The sequence below is a fragment of the Pinus tabuliformis genome, chromosome 4_1, assembly GCF_031772625.1.
Source record: "Pinus tabuliformis cultivar Carrire ecotype Pingquan chromosome 4_1, CPIR1, whole genome shotgun sequence".
In the NCBI taxonomy this organism is placed as follows: domain Eukaryota; kingdom Viridiplantae; phylum Streptophyta; class Pinopsida; order Pinales; family Pinaceae; genus Pinus; species Pinus tabuliformis.
In genome coordinates this window covers 192,108,618-192,127,893 of record NC_142303.1, presented here as the reverse complement: position 1 = coordinate 192,127,893, position 19,276 = coordinate 192,108,618, and positions in this window count along the sequence as shown.

Here is a 19,276-nt window from a genome sequence, read left to right as displayed (position 1 = left end):
GCGAGCCTGTGAATGTCATTGTGCTTGAGGAATTGTATAAGATCAGGTGGGAGTCGGTGCATATTACCACATCCTAACCATGGATCAATGCCGATCCGCATTGATTGAGCATCTCTGATGCGCCAAACTAGACTATTCCTGATGGTAGGTAGAGCATGTAGGACAACTCACCATATTGAGGAAATACCCATTTTTTGCCAAGTTGGGAGCCGAATCCAATCCATGATCTATAAGGGCCATATATATTTGTAATGCACCACCTCTGTCCATAGACAATGAGAGGTAAGGATGAGCCAGACCATTTTAGCAGCTAGGGCATGAGAAAATGATGGTAGGTCTTTTAATCCCCAACCACCCCACTTTTTTGGTAGTGCGATTTGGGACCAACCCACCCAAGAAAAGGGTCTCCCTTCCTTGTGTCTATTCCAAAGGATCTGTAGCACAATTTTTGTATCCGAGAGAGGATACCTTTTGGAATCCAAGCTAATGACATCCAATACACCGGCGTTGCCTCCAAAACTGATTTGATGAGAACAAGTCGCCCTGCTCTTGAAAGAAACCTATGGTTCAATATGAGAAGTCCCTTTTCTACCTTGGCCACCAGCCATGTCCAATCCACTATTTTGTAACCATGAGGCTTTATCCGGAAGCCAAGGTATTTTAGGCCTACTTCCAATGGTAATCTTTGAAAAGGAAATTTTTGAGTGGCTATTTGCATTTCCTATGGAGAGCAGGTTGAGAAGGTGATAGTGGATTTCATCCTATTAGATTCCATACCTGTATCAGCTGAAAAAAGCATCAAAATATCATGGAAATCAGAGAAGTCTCGGATACTACCATTTAAAAAAATAAGCACATCATCCACAAATAGAAGGTGGGTGATAGTACAATGATCAGTGATCTTTAGACCAAGTATACGCCCCTCCCTTCTGGCCTGATGAATAAGTCTGATGAGTCCTTCCATAACCAAGAGAAAAAGGAGAGGGGGTAATGGACAACCTTGCCTGAGCCCACGCTCTGCATGAAAGAAATAGGAGGCAGAACCATTTATGAGAACATTGAATGAAGCTGTTGTGATACAACTCATGATCCAGGTGATGAAGGATATGGGAAAGCCCAAATGAGTAAGTAGAATTCTAATGTATAGCCAGCTGACCCGATCAAAGGCCTTGGATAGGTAAATTTTGAGGATGGCACCTTTGAGCTGCTTCTTTTTGATGGAGTGGAGGGCCTCTTGTGTAGTGCCTACAGCTTCATGGATTTGTCAATTATGCAGGAAAGCAAATTGCTCATGCAAGATATGGTTTGAAAGGATAGGCTTAAGGCGATTGGCAATAATTTTGTAGAGGCAGTTACAGAGGGAGATGGGCCAAAAATCATTAAAATAACTGGGGGAGTCTACTTTGGGGATGAGAGCTATAAAGGTGGAGTTGATAGCCTCGTACATACGACCAGTAATTTTGCATTCCTCCACCACATTGAGTAGATCTTGTCCAATGATGTCGAAGAAAGAAATATAGAATTCAATTGTCCACCCATCTGGGCCATGGCTCTTATCTTTTCTGAAACATTTAATTTTGCTCTCTAGTTCGCCCATGGTAATAGGCTTGATAAGGTCATCAGAGTCTTCATGGTCAACAACTGAGGGAATAGCCCAGTTATCCGAACTATTTCTGCAATGGTTGCCCCAGGGGGGGCCTTGAACAATTGTTGGAAGTGAGAATTATTGAGATGGGCAAGCTGATGAAAGGAGGAGGAAAGATGACCATCTTCAGTGGGCATTTTCCAAATAGTATTACTCGCCTTTCTCCCCTTTGCAAAATTATGAAAAAAATTGGTATTGTCATCACCAGCCTTTAACCAAATGGTTCGACTCCTAAGACGCCAAGTTTCTTCATGCTCTTTAAGAATCTTAGACCTTTGTGTCTCTAAGTTCATGAGATGAGATTTTGCCTTATTTGATATGAATCCTCTACCTTGCTCATCCAGAAGATCTGCTAGCTTGTCTTCTATGGTCCTGAGGGCTTGATCGTCCTGATCTCTTTTTTCCTTAGCCCATTTAATTAATAGACTCTTGATTTCGAGTAAATTTTGACAAAATCCTTCAGATATGGATCTCCCCTAGGATGGTGGATGAGTATGCCAGTAATCTGAGACTAAACTAGTGTAATCAGGGTTCATCAACCGAGTAGAGTTAAATTTAAATGTAGCCCTTGGCTTAGGAAAGGACCCAGACAGTTCAATATAGATAGGAGAATGGTCATAGATACCACCCACTCCCACCCAATGATGATAATTTGACAGAGCCTGGATTAAATGTTCCTTGATGAGAATTCAATCCAATCACCTAGCTAAGGCAACATCTCATGTTCTTCTGTTGATCCAAGTTGGCTGAACCTTATTCATGAGAATTTCGATCAACTAGTGTTGCTCCATGAGATGGGTCATAACATCTGAAAGTGGATCTATTTGGGCATTACAACCCCAGGATTCTCCATAACCAATTGAAAAAATCAAATCCCCTCCTAGAATGAGGTTGTCTGAGTTGACAAGGGATAGGTTGAGCAAATGAGTCCAGAAGTCAGCTCGGTTGAGACATGGAGCATATATATTTATGATTCTGATCTCCATCCCTAATTTAGAGGAATAGATATCCATTCCTAAGAACCCAGCTCCACCCCAAGTAGTGATAATCTTAATAGTGTGCAGATTGATGCCTACAGAAATGCCTCCAGACCTTCCAATGGCATCATGTGCATGGAAGGTCCATCTTGGCTTCAGAGCATGTAGGATAGGTATGATCTGGTCAGCATTGGTGAGGGTTTCTTGCAGATAAATGATGTCGATGGACTCAGAATCCAATAATCTTCCAAGAGCAGTTTTTTTAACAGGGCTTTCCAGACCCCTACAATTGAAAGAGAGCCATTTCATGATAGTAACCAAGAGAGGGTGTTCGATGCTTTAAGAACCCCGTCAAGAGTGGATTGCCTGCCCATAGCCACATCCACCCCAGCCTAAATGATAGCCTTGGAAATATATGAGTGTCTACCTCTGGAGGACTTGGAAGATTTAGGAGGGGAAATCAACCCAATCCCAAAATGTTTGAGAGGATGAGAAACCCTAGACTGGAGGTTGTATGAGTGGGTATTACCAGAGGAGGTAGAAATCTTTAGGGAGGGATTGGTATCCAGTTCGGGGATGGAAGGCAGAGTGGTGGATATGGTAGGAGAGTGAAGGTCCAGTGGACACGATAACAAGGACGATGAAATGTCAGGGATGGATGCAAATGCAACATGCTGATGCAAAGTAGAAACAGAAGAAATAATTGAAGAGACAACGTAAAGAGGAAAAGATGTACCCAATGAACGAGTAGTCGTAGCAACAGCTCGAGATCTGAGTGTCACCGCAAGTTGTACTACTCGGTCGCAAAGTTCGAGAAGACGGTTCTTCAGTAGATGATGGCACACCTGGAGCTGCAACAGCTGAGACTTTGGTGGGGGAACCAGTAGGATTCACCAGAGGACATTCTTTGTAAAGATGACCCGCCTTGTGACATATTCGACATCGAAAAGGCACTCCTTCATAGTACAGGAGCTAGATGCGGGTGAATCTTCACCAGTGCAGAGTAATTTTCTCCTCCAGCCCCTCTATGATGTCCAAATACACCAGAATCCGTGCCATGGATTTGTTGGCGGATGATTCATATGACTTGTCGAAATCAAGAAAGGTACCAAGCACATTCCAAATGCGCGTGAAAACATCCTCAGACCAAAAATGCAGGGGAAGGCTCGGTAGCCTGACCCATATCGGTCCAGCGCCCAGCTATTCACACCCAAGGTCAAATAAAGGGCTCTAGCGCTTAAGCAGAATAGGGGCCATCTCAATATGCCAATAGTGTGAAAGGACCCATAAATTATGATCTTCCCTCATGAAACTTTGAGCAAACCAACCCCGCACCAAACTAGTAACAGTCAGGAGTTCCGTGAGGATGTACCCCCAAATTTCCATAACCCATAGGCGCAATCTGGCAACGTAGTAAGCATGCCATCGAACCCTGCCAACCAATACCTTATTGACAGTATCCACCACCTCCCCCATGTGCACTCCAACAACGAAACTGAGTTCCATCTTCTTGTTGGAGGCTTTTACACACTTCAGCATCTTTTCCTTGCTTGAACGCGAAGCAGCAAGGTGATCCTGTAGGGGATCTTGAGTGTCCGACGAGTGCCTCTGAGGTAGGGGAGTGTCGGAAAGAGGGTTTACAATGGGGATGTCAAAACACCCAGATGGAGAGGAAGAGAGTCCCGGAATAGCCAAGGATGGGTGAGTAGATTCGAACGAATGCAAAGGGGAGGCAAAAGCAAAGGAAAGTCTAGCCGTAGAAGGGTAAACAGAGGGAGCATTCAGCTGGGAGGGTTCCAACAGCACATAGTCAAATGACGGGGATGGTGGGATGTAGGGAACGAGGTAATGAAGGGTAGCCTGTGAGAGGGGAGGGCAATCTAGACCCAATGACTCGATGGAGAGGTCAGTGACTTTTCATCTTCTAGTTGTGTCTTTAGGATGGCAATTGTTGATTCATCAAGATCATGATATTTCTTCTCATATTTATGCAATAGCTCCTTCTAGTTTTTAATCTTTCCTCTCAGACTATTATTTCTTCAACAACACTAAGAAGTTTTACTTCAAGATTTACGTCCACATCAAACATTCTTCCTCTGAATCTATTTTCTTTTTTTGGTTGTCTTTATTTTCTTTATCAACAATATAATCATCCATGGTTATGAATAGAAATTGTTCTTTTTCAACATCAAATGCATATAAATCACTTTCTTCTGAAGAGCTACTATCTTCTATGGAGTAAAATATTTTCTTCTTGGAATATCATCCCTTTTTTTTCTGTGATATTTTCTTCTATTTTTACGTTCATATTTATCATCATTGTCCTTCAATTTTTTATATGGGAATTTAGTATAAAAATGACCTATTCTACCACATTTAAAACCTTCAATGGTGTCTTACCTTTGTATTTTCTAGATCCTCTTTTCAACTTTCTCGCAAATTCTACTTCCTCTACATCTTATTCAGAGTTGGAATAATCATAAGCTTTGTGTTCTTTTTTCTTCTTTGAAGCTTTGAAATTTGCTTCCTTCACTATTGACTTTTCTGTTTCTCTCATTTCATATGTCGTGAAGATCCCATATATCTCATCCATATTCATATTTTCCAGATCCTTCATTTCTGCAATGGATGAGACCTTTGCATCAAATATTAAGAGGAGTGATCTCAACACCTTTTGTAGAATAATTTATTATTTAACCTCTCCACTGAGTCCTCTGATAGTATTGGAAAGATCATTCATGTGAAGGAAGTATGTTATAATATTTTATTCCTCATTCATCTTCAAAATATCAAACTATCTTATATGAGTTTGAAGTTTTTCCCACTTTACCTTGTCATCTCCTTCATAGATATTTTAAGTGTTTTCACAAATATATTTTTCATACTCATAATGCATTACTTTGAAAAAATATGATTTTGATAGGCCACACAATATGGCATTTGTGGCTTTTGCATTATTTACACACAACTTCTTACCATCTTTATTAGATGGAGTTGTTGGAGCTTTATAACCATCCACTATAGATTTCAAAATATCAATGACAAGAGACATTAGAAAAGTCCTCATCCTTATCCTCCTGAAGACATAATTTGTTCCATTGAATAGTGGAGCTCTATTTGTGAAAGAACCTTCGTGACTAGCCATGGTCCCTTTAAGAATTCCTTCCATTGGTTAGGCTAATTCTAAAGGAACTTGCTCTAATACCAATTATTGAACTCACACTTATACTAAGAGGGGAGATGAATGAGTATAGTACAATTTATTACTTATTTAAACAATCAAGAACCATAAGAAAAAAATATCACAAATACGATATGAAACACAAGATATAAATGAAAACTTTTTGATAGTAGTATTTGTAGGTACCAACCTACTCTTACCAACTTTGTAGGCACCAATCTTCTCTATTATGGTCCAGATAAAGCTCTAAGCACCATTCCCATACAATCAAGTGTTATAACTAGCACCTGCACAATTTTACCGAGAATTTACGTTACAGACTACTCGGAAATTATGCCCACATGTTCATGTAACAAGTTCATATACCTATCAGGGCTTAAAAATACTAGACTCTTGATAAATTACACTTTCACCTTCAATCTTGTGCGATTGTCATCAATTGATAGTGATATCCTAGTTAATTAATATTATTGAGCGTTGGCAAGTGGAAAGTCCATATTTGGATGTGATACTAGTAAAACAATATGAGGAGAATTTCAACTAACTCTAAAAGCAATTGCAAAACCAACTTCCTTCGGTCAAATCAACTGCAAATATTTGTATCATATGTTGGTAACCTTTCTGCCACTTGATGGTAGGGAACAATAAGATATCGAGATACTAGATGACTTGTAAAGGATATACTTAATAAAACTCCTACCATGATTCAATACAATGTGATGGATGACACTTAATGCCAAATTCCTTGTTAGTTAACATCATTGAGGTGCTAAGGATTAGAACTTGAAATTTTGTCCTTATACCAAGATATTAGGAAAAATGTATGAAAATACTAACACTAGAAAACACTGCAAAACCAAGACTTTTCATGCCCAAGAGACAAGAAAAGTTCCTATCTATCGTTGGAAAAGTCTCTCTCACTTGAAATCCCTAAGCATTGAGATATTAGTATAATATAGGATTGATGAGCACTCAACTTTTTAAACTCTTGATATGGCTATATCTGGTTATATCTTTCTCTTGGTGTAACTTCATCTTAGTATGACTTTCTCTTGGTGTGACTCTCTCCCACTATGGCTTTCTCCCAGTGTGGCTCTTTCTTGGTATGGCTTTCTCTTGATATGAATCTCTCCTGGTATAGCTCTATGCTGGTAGGGATTTTTCCTGGCATGGTTCTATCCTGATAGACTTAATTTAATTAACATCAACTTTTCTATTAAGACTTCATGTTAGTTGATGACATTGTTTACCATAGCACCACATAAATGACAAATATATATTTTTTGAGTGTCCCAATATGGATAAGTCTTGGTGTGATGGAAAACCCTTGAAGGACTTTGTTCCACCATACTTTAACGTCAAATGACAAATGGATACCAAGATATCTAGTTTTTTCATATATTTGTAATATGAAAAACTATGTTATGGCTTCCTCCCAATCGACAAACTTCATTTAATGTGCTCTTTCCCACTAATTAATGGATAATGTTATTTTTTAGAAAAATAGTGTCATAGCAAGTCATCATTGCAATATTATCATCATTATGGTGATAAGGGGTGTCATAAGCAAAATCAACATGCTTAGTATTGGTGTCGTTAAGTATGACAAGAAGATTTGACGCATACAATTTTTTTAATTATTACCGTGTCATGGTTTTCTTTGGTTGTGGATTTTGTGCATGCTATGGATTCAAGTAATTTTTTCCTAGAATAGGAAAAAATCCTACCAAATATGGTAGTAGAATCATGCTATATGTGGTGGTACACCACACATCCCCCCTCCCCCCCAACCAAACTAGAGGTATTATTTACCCTCAAACAGAGGGAGACAAGTAGTTTAGATACCTTTTGTAGAGTATTACTAGTGAACTTTTATCACTTTTTCAATTATAAGTAATAAGAAGAGAATATGTACCTTTATTTTACCTTCAAAGATGAATATTGGCATAGTTGATGTCACTTAGTTAATATGTGTAGCAAGTTGGAGATTTTTGTAGAACTTGTATAGAACCTATAGTTACTGGTTGAAGTAAATAAAAATACCCTTATTGTAGCTAAGAAGAAAGGGCATCCATGGAATGGATACAAATAATTTGTGTAGATTGAGAGTTAAAATACATCCATAGTAGAAGTTCACAGGATGATATCAAAAGGTATTTGGTGAATAAGATTTTTTTATGGGAGGATCAGGTGGCATGTTTCCAAGATCTCATAGTAGGTTTGTGGGAAGATCACACAATATAGAAATATGAAATATCAATAACATGTATGCATAAGGGTCCCATAGCGTGGTTTACAAAAAAAATTATGGTACTAAAAATGCACAGGAATTCGTGGCAAGCTTATGATCAACATGGCTATAGGAGAATTCTACAATTAAGTGTTAGGTGTCCTCATCATGATTGTGGAAATATTTTTTAGTTAGACTATGGGAAATTCCCATAGCATAATGGTATTTAGAGAAAGGTCGAATAAGTATGGATGATATTTCCCATATTTTTCGAAGGGAAAATGTCTACAGAAGGTTTCCACAACATGGTAGCAGGAAGAATCTATTGAGGTACATGAATGCTTAGTACTTCACTTAGGACATCATTTTACCCTCTTTCACACATTATCAACGGAACATATGACCAATTTTATTTCTATAAGGTACCCAACCCCCAATGTCTAATCAGGGTTGTGGGGTTTATCTAGACCCCATCTTCAAGGTTAATTATGAATATAGATTTATCTAATTTAATGTTACTTTAACCACATTAGACCTTATTTATGAGTCGCCATTGTGTTCTTATCAACAAGAGCTTTCCAATGATGTAAATTTCATCCAAATCTAAGTCTTGGACACAATGTTATCCCCATTTGAAGTTTTTCATCTCGTAGGCCACATCAACATTTGTACTGTACCAAGTGGCTAACACATGACAACTTTTGCCATGTATCATTCATGCATTTTTCCACATCTTCCATCCTATACCACTAGTAGGTATATTGGTTTTTAGCCCCAGGGGTAGTTCTTGTTGTTTAAACATCCTGGCCTAATTCTACCAGACATGACATTGGGTTTTCAAGTGAAGTATCCTAACCTCTCTATCGACTTCCATCATCTAAAAAAAAAACGGTTCTATTAGTATAGGCCCACTTGACAAACTCATCTCTACTCAGCCTAATTCAGTAATGGGATGTGAACTAATGGAACCTAACCCTCCTATCACTTGATTAACTTGTCAGGTTTTGTTAGTTTCAGGAGGTTGACATGATATGGGAGTCTAAACCTCCTAGTAACTGGTATATTGACTTATTCGTATCATAATAGGCCAATATCTTGATTTCCACATCATCTACCACATTGGCTACCATCTAGCTGCCACCTTAGCACCATTATGCACTTTCATGACTTCACCATGCCACATCAATGTCACATTAGTGCCCTATTAGCACCACATCAACACCACTTAAATTCCACATAATCTCCATGTCATCACCACATTAGTGGCCTGCTAGAACCATGTTAGCCTCTACAATGTTAGGGCCCTTATCAAGATTTAGTGATATTATGTATAAGTCTGACATCCATGTTTGAAATGCCCAACACTTGATCCAATAAATTGATAGCTCCTTAAGTGTGGTGTAGGTTCTATTACTATTGGGAGGTAGTTATGATAGAAGGGTATGAGAAACCTGATATCCAATCTACTGATAACTTGATTCATGTCCTTTGATGATTCTAAAACTCCATTAGTCAATAGCTTTTTAGGTTTTGTTTTTATCGAGAGTTCATGCTGATAGACTCCATCAAATTCTCTCAATATACCAAAATACAAAAAGTCCAAAACGTAATTTATAATGGCTGGATAGCCCCCCTTACAACTAGGTTTTATCTATATCCCCTATATTATCCATGTGACTAGGGGCTAGGGCTAAGGCTTCCAACCCCAAATTTCCAAATAATCCAATTCATACTGGTTAATCCATAAATGTTTGAGGTTTATGATAGAGTTGTTCTAACCCATTTTTTAGGATTGTTAAAGACTTCAACAAGGCAATGAACTACCTAAAAGACTTTTTAAGCTACAGAGGTCTTCACCAACCATGAAGGTACTTGGTTACTCAATATTTCATCAAGTTAGCTAGTCACTTTTCATATGAAGCCAAAGCAACTGTTCCACAGAATTTTCCTCTTCTAAGGTCTTCAAACCTCTTCTCTCAAAAAAGAGAACCTTTCCAATGATCATCAATCCAAATAGGTTTGCATCATTATCTCTAAATCCTCCAACTAACCTATCAACCACCAAGAGCCTCACTAGTCTACATCAAGTCCATGAACATACCATCCAACCAGCTAAAGATTTATTCAATGAGATTTGTAACACTTCTCATTAGATGTTATATGAATACATATCTCATTTGGGTCCTCACCCTCCTGTCAAGGCTATTTCCCTTGATTCCAAGTCTAGGACACTAATGAGACCTTTTAATATATACAAAAAACATAGGGATATAATATTTTGTGTAAGATAGACCAAGCTCAATAGTTAAGCTCATGAGATGTAATTACAACCAACTAGCTATCATGAATTTTCAAGATTGTAAGGGGTTAATATTTTCTCCTTCCTCCTCAATCATACTTTTTATTTGGTTAGGGCTTGTAATATCCAGGAACATAAACAATAAAAAAGACTATAAATCTATCAATCCTATCATACTCAAGCACATCATAAGAGCACATAAACATACAAAAGAAGGCATATGAGCATTACAAGGAAACCATAACCCTTCAACCTAGATTTACCTTAACATATCGTAGATAAGTAACACACATGCTATGATATATGTCCAACAAGCAAGCTCATATATACACAATATATTAGCATAATTTTCATTTCATTCATTGTGGTTTACATTACTGATTTAATGGAACTTATTTGATTGAAAACAAAAGGACGCCTACATCTAATGAAGGGTAAGCCACATTCCACCCCACCATAGGCTCAATTGTACCACAATATTTCTTGTAGTTGACCACCCCTAATCCAAATAAGAAAACCACGAGGAAAGTTTTCTCAACAATACAAGATGGAGTTCTAAAGCCAGTCTCCTTCATCCAGTTATTTCATCAATATTATGCTTGTTAGTCTATTTTTGTACTATGATCTTGCACTCCCACAAGTGTTGATACTTTATCTCTCTACACTCTCCTCTATATTTGGTTGTGTACACTACACTACATTTTTCCTTACTCCTCTCTACTCTTGTGCATGAGTGCCCAGGGAATGCTCCCCTCATTTGAGAAAATGTTTTTCCTCTTTTCAAATTGTTCACACTTCTCTCTCTTTGTTGTATTTTCTTTGGTTTCTCCCTTTGAGGGGGTAATGTGAGTGGTCAAACCTAAAGGAAGTTTGGTACCATTTTCCCACGTCCTAGATAAGATAGTTGGGTATAGCCCCAATCCTCTCATAATTATTAGAAGTTATTATTACACTTTCCCATTTGATGTTTTCTTGAAGAAAGTTTTAAATTTCATATTTCATGGCCAATAATCCATTGGAAAATATTAATTCTCCAAATCCCCTTGTTGCACTCCCTCCTCCTCATGGATTCTCATGGTTCATATCAAGGTTTCACCTCTTCATTAGCTGATATTAGTTATAATTACTATTATTTTAAGTATTTTTCCTATTTACATTTACATGCCCATATAAGGATCAATAATATAATTAATTGCAATTGCAATATAAATGAGAGTTAAGTGTTAGGGACCTTACAATTCCCTCCCTATCCTCCCCTTCCCCGCCTTAAAAGAACACCATCCTTGGTGTTTGCACCCTTTCAGGTGTCATCATTGCACCATTTTAGGGACTTTCCTTTTCATGGTAGTAGTGTATGGTATACTTTATTTCAACTACAACAACTTCCTTGATGTGTCCTCATATACGTCAACAACATGGTACTCTTCATCCATTGTTCCTTATCATTACAACAATATTATCTAGCCACATCCAAGACTTTGACATTCCTACAACACTTATCAATTCATAAGCGTATTACACCATTTTTCTTAGCATAAGCATTTTTCCTAAATTCCACAATCTAGGTAAGATATTTATTTAAACAAAATACTTATCTATATGTTTACAAATTCACATCCCGATGGCTACTGTGGAAAAAACTTGGCTCACTAGTGTCATGTTCTTATAAATTACTCGTATTTTTGGGTTCAACTAGTCCCCTTCTCTGTCACACGCATTCCCTTCAATGATCTTAACTGACCCGGGCTTTCTTGCATAGGAAGATGGATATTTATGGAGTCTTATAACAAAAGTACTCCTTATTTGCTCCAAATTAATTAATTTTCATTATAAGTAGTCATGGAATATAATTAGACTCTAATGCCCTAGTAGTAGCCTTTTTTCTATGTTTTCCATCTAGGTAACCATCAATTTTTCTTTCCAAATGGATTCCTCATCTTACTTGTATCAAGTGCACACAATTATTATGAGATGTTATCTTGATCAATTCAAATAAGAAATATTTATCACACATATTCTATATTCCAATCTATTTTTATTAAGGAACTCACATTTATGATCATGAGGTTCCCCATTTCTCAACGCATTTTCTCTTGCATCTCAACATCTTACTTCATGTCCTTTATCCTTTCCATTTCTTTAATAATGGATTTTTTCTTCATAGCCTGGTTGCTGTCATACCTTCAATGTTCCATCTAGTATCTACATCAATAAACTACAATAGAATATGTGTTATGATTGTTTCCATGTATATTCATTCAATAATTTCCATAGGAAATCTCAATTTTCACAAGATAGAATGCATTTTAGTAGATGAAATTTCAACTCAATACTTATCTATATGATTGTCCTTACTCCACCAGACTTTGATAAGTGACATGTTCAAATCATAGCTTGCATTAGACACATCCCTTCACATTCTAAATCTAATGAGTTCATGATAAGTATCCTCTTCCTAGTAGTTGCTTTCCATTTTGGTGTTTATGTTATCCCCATCCTTGGGCAATCTCTCTTGCCAAAGTTTTTCTTCAATTGAAATAACGAAGGAATTGTTAGAGTTTTATAGCCACGAAATCACTCTTGCTTTCTCCTAACATGGTTTACTTGTCCTAGGGTTCAATGTCACTTCAATGGCCTTATCCCTAGGATGTTTTCTTCATAACCTTTATTCATCCTTCTTGGATAGATTCATCATTTCACATGTACCAAAACATTCAATTTACATGAGATATAATCACAAAAATTTCAATCAAAACTTTTATTTTCCAAACTTACTTGATACATAATCCAGGTATCATAAACATGTGACTCTTCTCATAATGTTTTCCTATTTGCAAGTGGTTGTATTTAAGCTTTCATCGTGAGCTTATATTCCATGCCATATTCAAGGCACTCTACCTACAATTATGCATTCACACTTGGCTGCAATACGCTAATTTCTTAGGGTTAAAATCCTTTCAATATATCGTTACCACAATAACCACTAAATTTGTTTTAAAATCATCACATAGTCAATCATTTAATCATGTTCAATAGAATACTAAGAAATTGTAAAGGAAACATCACTTCACTAAATGATCATTTCATTCAAGCCTTACTCATTTTAAGAGCATATTCACATGGCAATCAAAACTTTTTACTTCCAACAATTTAGATTAAACAAGACCGAGAGTTTCATTGTCATTCTCTCCTTCACATACAAGATTCAAGATTTTCAAGTTCAAGTGTAGAATCAAGGCCTACTAACACAACGGAATATGGCCACTCACACCTGACATAACAAAAAAGGGATTTTTTCATTGATCTCATAGGTCCTTAGCACCTCTCATTCCTCTAGTTTCTTACATGCCTTAATCAAACCAACATTCCACAACTTTTTTCTCAGTCCTCACCTAGTTTGAAGGCTTCTTCACTAATCTACTTAATCAACAAGACTACAATCATATTCCACCCAAGCTGTTATGACTCATGAGTTCTCAACCACCCTCTTTTTCAAAGTCATACTCAATATCTCACAATAATATTAGGTTTCATTCCCACAAGCTTCACCATTTCACAAACCCACATTTTACTTATATAACCCGCCCTTATTCTCCTCTATTAGTGATTTTACTACTCACTTTTTAGACCGTTTCCACCATGGGAAACTCATACAATTTTTTAAAATATTACTAAATCTTATGTATTAGCATTTCTCTTCCTTAACCATACCCTTCCCAAGCATTCGTAAAAGGCATGAATATTATAAAAAATATTTCTACGGCAATATAAACTCAACATGAAGGAATTCTTACTCAATTCCTTGAACTTTCCAATCACTGTAGTATGGTTGATTTCCATATTTACATGGTTTATGTTACCATGTGTACTTATTTGATGATTCCTCAAGGGTGTCCATCTGATTTCTCCTCTATTCTTTCATCCCCTTATCATTGTCATTGAGGCTCTTTTAGTGACTAAATGTACTGCCTTGCCTTAGTTCCCACTTCAAACAAGTGGTCCTTTTTATTGTCAACCCCTAAGAATAGTTTGCATCATTTCCCAATGTAGAAGGGCATTCACAGATTAGTTGTTAGTTAAATTGGTATTAAAAATGTGCCTCAACACTTATAATCATCAACCAATTTAATTTATTTACATGTATAAACACTCAAAGATAAATCATCGTATATCAACAATAAATCAACAAGTTTAAGCTAAGGGTACTTCACAGTTCATCCTCTTTTAGAAGAAAGGCACAACATCCAAATTATTTCTAATAACAACCCAACAACTCCCCCCTGCACTCTTGTGTGTACAAGATGGTTCAATCTTGGGTGCACCAAGACCATTATCCTTTTATTGTCAATTATTCAAACATTCTTAGGATTTTATAATTTTATACATTCTAGTACTTTTCATTCTCAACAAGACATCAATAGGGGAAAGATTCAAGGGTTATCCCTTTTTAATTTCTTTACCTAGCTCAAATTCATGGCTCTATGCTCTATTTCCCTTGAGCAGTCACCATCAACCAAGCTAGTCATCTCCTCTTGGATATCGCTCATTATTATACACAAGGAAACTACTTAACAAGACCATATTAGTATATTAACATATCAATCCTATGCAATCAAATTTATATCTTATAGATCCAATATATTCTAATAGCATGAGAATGCATAGTTGTTTTTTTTCATCTTTTGAGCTTTGTTAACTTAGGCATATCTTTCTAGGGATCCATTCACATGTGATTATGTCACCATGCAACTCTCCCTAGTTGCAACATCCATCATCCCCTAAGATAATCTCAGTTTCATGAGTTAGTATTGACTCTAGTATTTCAGATTCTTACTTATCCATTTTAGATGCATATTTGTGAACATGCATATGCATTCAACCATGCGATCAAATAATGCCTCAATCATGCACATTGACATGATTTTGCACTACCTATACTTTTCTCATTATTCATGTACATTCATGAAATGTAAAAACAACCTTCCTTATGAGAACTTACAACCATTCAATGACATGTCTTGTAAGTACAAAATATTGTCCTCTTTCATATGATAACAAAGAACAAGGAATCATTTATTCCAAGCATCACATAATCATTAGGTGACCATCAACATCACCCTAAACACAACTAATGCTAGTGCTGGATTTACTTTCCATTTGTGAATTTATTTCATTATTGATTAAATTTTCAAACACTATTATTGAGCCCATTAATACAAGTCTTTTGGTTTGAGTTTGGCCACTTAATTATGCCATTGCCATTTGTGCATTTATTTAATTATTGATTAAATTTTCAAACACTACTATTGATCCCATTAATACAAGTCATTTGGTTTGAGTTTGGCCACTTAATTATGCCATTGGAAATTATTAGGCCCTAGAGAACTACAAATCTTCACTTTCTCCATACCAAATAAATTCGCAGTCAAGTCTTTATAGATTATTTTGTATCTACTGGATAAAATAAGGTCCTCATCTAGTCATATAGGATTAAGGTTGGAGCCATTGCTTAGAACAATAGCTTGGTTAGTTGCAATTCTATCACTAAAGTCTCCTAACAAGAGGATATTACCTTCATTCCTCAAATTGTTTTTGTTTAACATGAATGAATACATTCCACTTAGTGGAATTGGTAACTTCATGCATATGACTACCATTATTTCACCAAGTCGAAAAACTATTTCATAAATGCCACGAGAGAAAACTTAAAAGCATCTAGAATGTTCCAAATTCCTTTTTATTATTATAAATCTAGTCTATATCCTTAATAATGGATTTTCTATTTCTAATATTGCCCTATTTCCTTCCTTTTTGGCTTCCTTTACCTTTTGAACCACCTTCCTTAATTCAACTTGGTCTGCTGGAATTAGGTCTTCATTTAGAAGGATTCCTAACCCATAAAGGTCAATGATTTACTTACTATGCCAAATTTATGATTAATACAACTTACCGTGACATGGATCATTCTATGTTTATGTTTGAGAAACTTTTCCAACCTCTTTGCTTCTATGAGATAAATTGTTTTAATTTGTGACTTATTGTTTTGTTCTTCTTTTAGTATTGCCATTGTTTCCTCATTTTTCTACTCTTTTATACCAACAATAATGAGATTAAAGGCTCTTTCATTATGCTCCTAATCTAGCTCAATTAACTTATTCATTTCCTCTTTGATGAGTTTGATATCTAATTTATTTTTCATTCTAATTAGGGACAAATCGTCATTTAGTTTTTATTTTAACTCTTTAATCTCGTTTCTCAAGTTGTTAGTTTCTTCAACTATTAATTTTTTATGTTTTCCAATTTCTTGTAATCTTGCCTCCATATTTTTACAATTAAGTTTTTTCTATGACCCCAAGGAGGGCCTATATTGGGTTAAAATCATATGTTATGACCAAAGGGGGTGCATATATGGGATAAAATGTACATTTAATATGTAAATGTATATATAATAGGTCCATGCTAATAATGAAAGGATCACATGTGCAATGTATGGATAGGTATACATAGAGATCATGTATTCATTATGGGGGATATATGATTTGGATGTATGAATGTAATTAGACATTTGGAGGGATTTCTCCTATTATTATTTGTATTGGAGTTGTGCTCTATGATAACATTATTGTACATGGTGTGTACTTTTTGATTCTTATGTCTTTGGATCATAACACTCTCGAACTCTAATATTTTATTCACTACTTTTATCTTCTATTTTTTTTTATTTATTGAGAATTGCCTCTAACTCTATTTTATGTTCCACTTGTCTTTCTTATCTCCATATTTATAATGAATATATATGATCATAAAAACTATCTAGGGTGACTTTATTAGGCCTTATCTTGTTAGGCTGAGGTTTTAACATATGTTGTGAAGTGCTCCTAGTTGAAAGCAAAGAAAATAAACAAGAAGAAAGAAAATAAACAGGAAGAATAACTTATATACTTGTTACATTCTTTATAGAAATAACCCACCATAAAGATAACCCGTTCACTGTAAACATAACCCCTCATTTTTTTCACCTTAGATATGTGTGAATCCACTATAGATAATCATCGCATAGATATAATTTTGTGCCCAATAAGAGTACATATATGTTATAGAGGATATATATGAGGGTTTGTATTCACTATAGACAAGAATAACCATTGTCGAAATTAAGACTCACCATGATGGAAATGTAATTCAGCACATAAGTATTCAATTTAAGCATTCACTGTAGAAGTTCACATGTTCAACATATAATTTCAAGTGTTCATCATAACTATTGGAGATTGGTCAAAGGAAAACTACAACCTGTTGGAAATAATACTGAGAGGGGGGTGAATTATTATTAGTCAAATCAATAACTTTTTCATTTCATACTCAGATTTATATATGCTACTTCAATGAAGGTAACTTGCGTGTACATGCAACTGCCTTTAAAGCAAACAACGCATATCCAGTAAACTTATGATTAAGTTAATTCATCATATGTTGATCTTTAATTAGTGAATCAGTACTTCATTAACCATATAAACAGTAATCATGTACAATAAAACCATCACTCATAAGCAACACACATGAACACCAAGATTTAAGGTGGAAACCCAATGTGGGACAAAAACCACCTTCTGTTGTCTTCTTTTAATATAAGAAAAACCTGTTTACAATCTTGTACTAGTGAAAACTCATACCAGTAAGCAGGCACCCACCTGCAGAAGGCTACAACCTTCTCTCGTTCTCCATCTTCTACTGGAAGGGAGATACAACCCCCTAGCTCTTGTACTATCCATTTACTAGTACGTAGGCATCGACCTATAGAAGGATCCAACCTTCACTCGTTTTCCAACTACTACTAGAAGGGAGCTCCAACCCCCTGGCTCTTGTACTAGCCGATCCATTTACTAGTACGTAGGCTCCAGCCTACAAAAGGCTCCAACCTTCACTTGTTTTCCAGCTGCTATTGGAAGGGAGATCCAACCCCCTGACTCTTGTACTGGCTGATATGTTTACCAGTACGTAGGCGTCGGCCTACACAAGGCTATGCCCTTCTCTCTTCCTCCAGGGACCATGTTTCATAAATTTTTAGACTGGATACTCTTGGAACACAACACCACAATCTGAAGGCCACGTTTCATCCAATTTTCATACTAGACCCATCAACAACATGAAGCTCAAAATCAATCACAACTGCAATAAAACCATCAAATACATCTGCATCAACCAATCACTAAAACTCAATCATCAATCTCTGAATCAACCACACTGAATCAATCATTGAAAACCCATCATCACGGAAGCAAATCACAATCAATCAATCTAAACATTCAAAACACTATCACCAAAATACAGTCACCAGAACACAAAGCAGAACCCATAACTCTACATCAACAACCATAACCAACTGCAACTTCAAACATCATATTTCATAATGTATATGCTACTTCGATGTGCCGAACAAGTGTGTATATGCGATTTTACAAAAGCGAACCAACGTACAGATTTGGAAATACTAACTTAAAACATCAAAACTATTCCAGACTTCAGCCATGCCCAGATCAGAACATTTACAATGTAAATCACGCGTTAGTATTCAGATCTACACTATCCATGATCAGATCACATAATGATAATTCATTTCAGGCCTTATGATCCCGATCCATCATCCATCATCAACCACATAGGTGCATCCTTAGTTCAGATCAAGCAAAGCATCAGAAACCCATAACCTGCATATTTGATCTAACACTTCATAAGATATTCAATACTTGCACACACTGGCCTAATGATCTTCTCCTCCTTATATAGTTTTAGGCCTTTCTCAATACCTCAGACCAAAACCACTTAGGACCAATACCTTGGACCAAATACCTCGGACCAATACCTCAGACCAAATACCTCAGACCAATACCTTGGACCAAAACCTTGATTTTCCATCCCATACACACTTTTCCTTTTGTGAAAG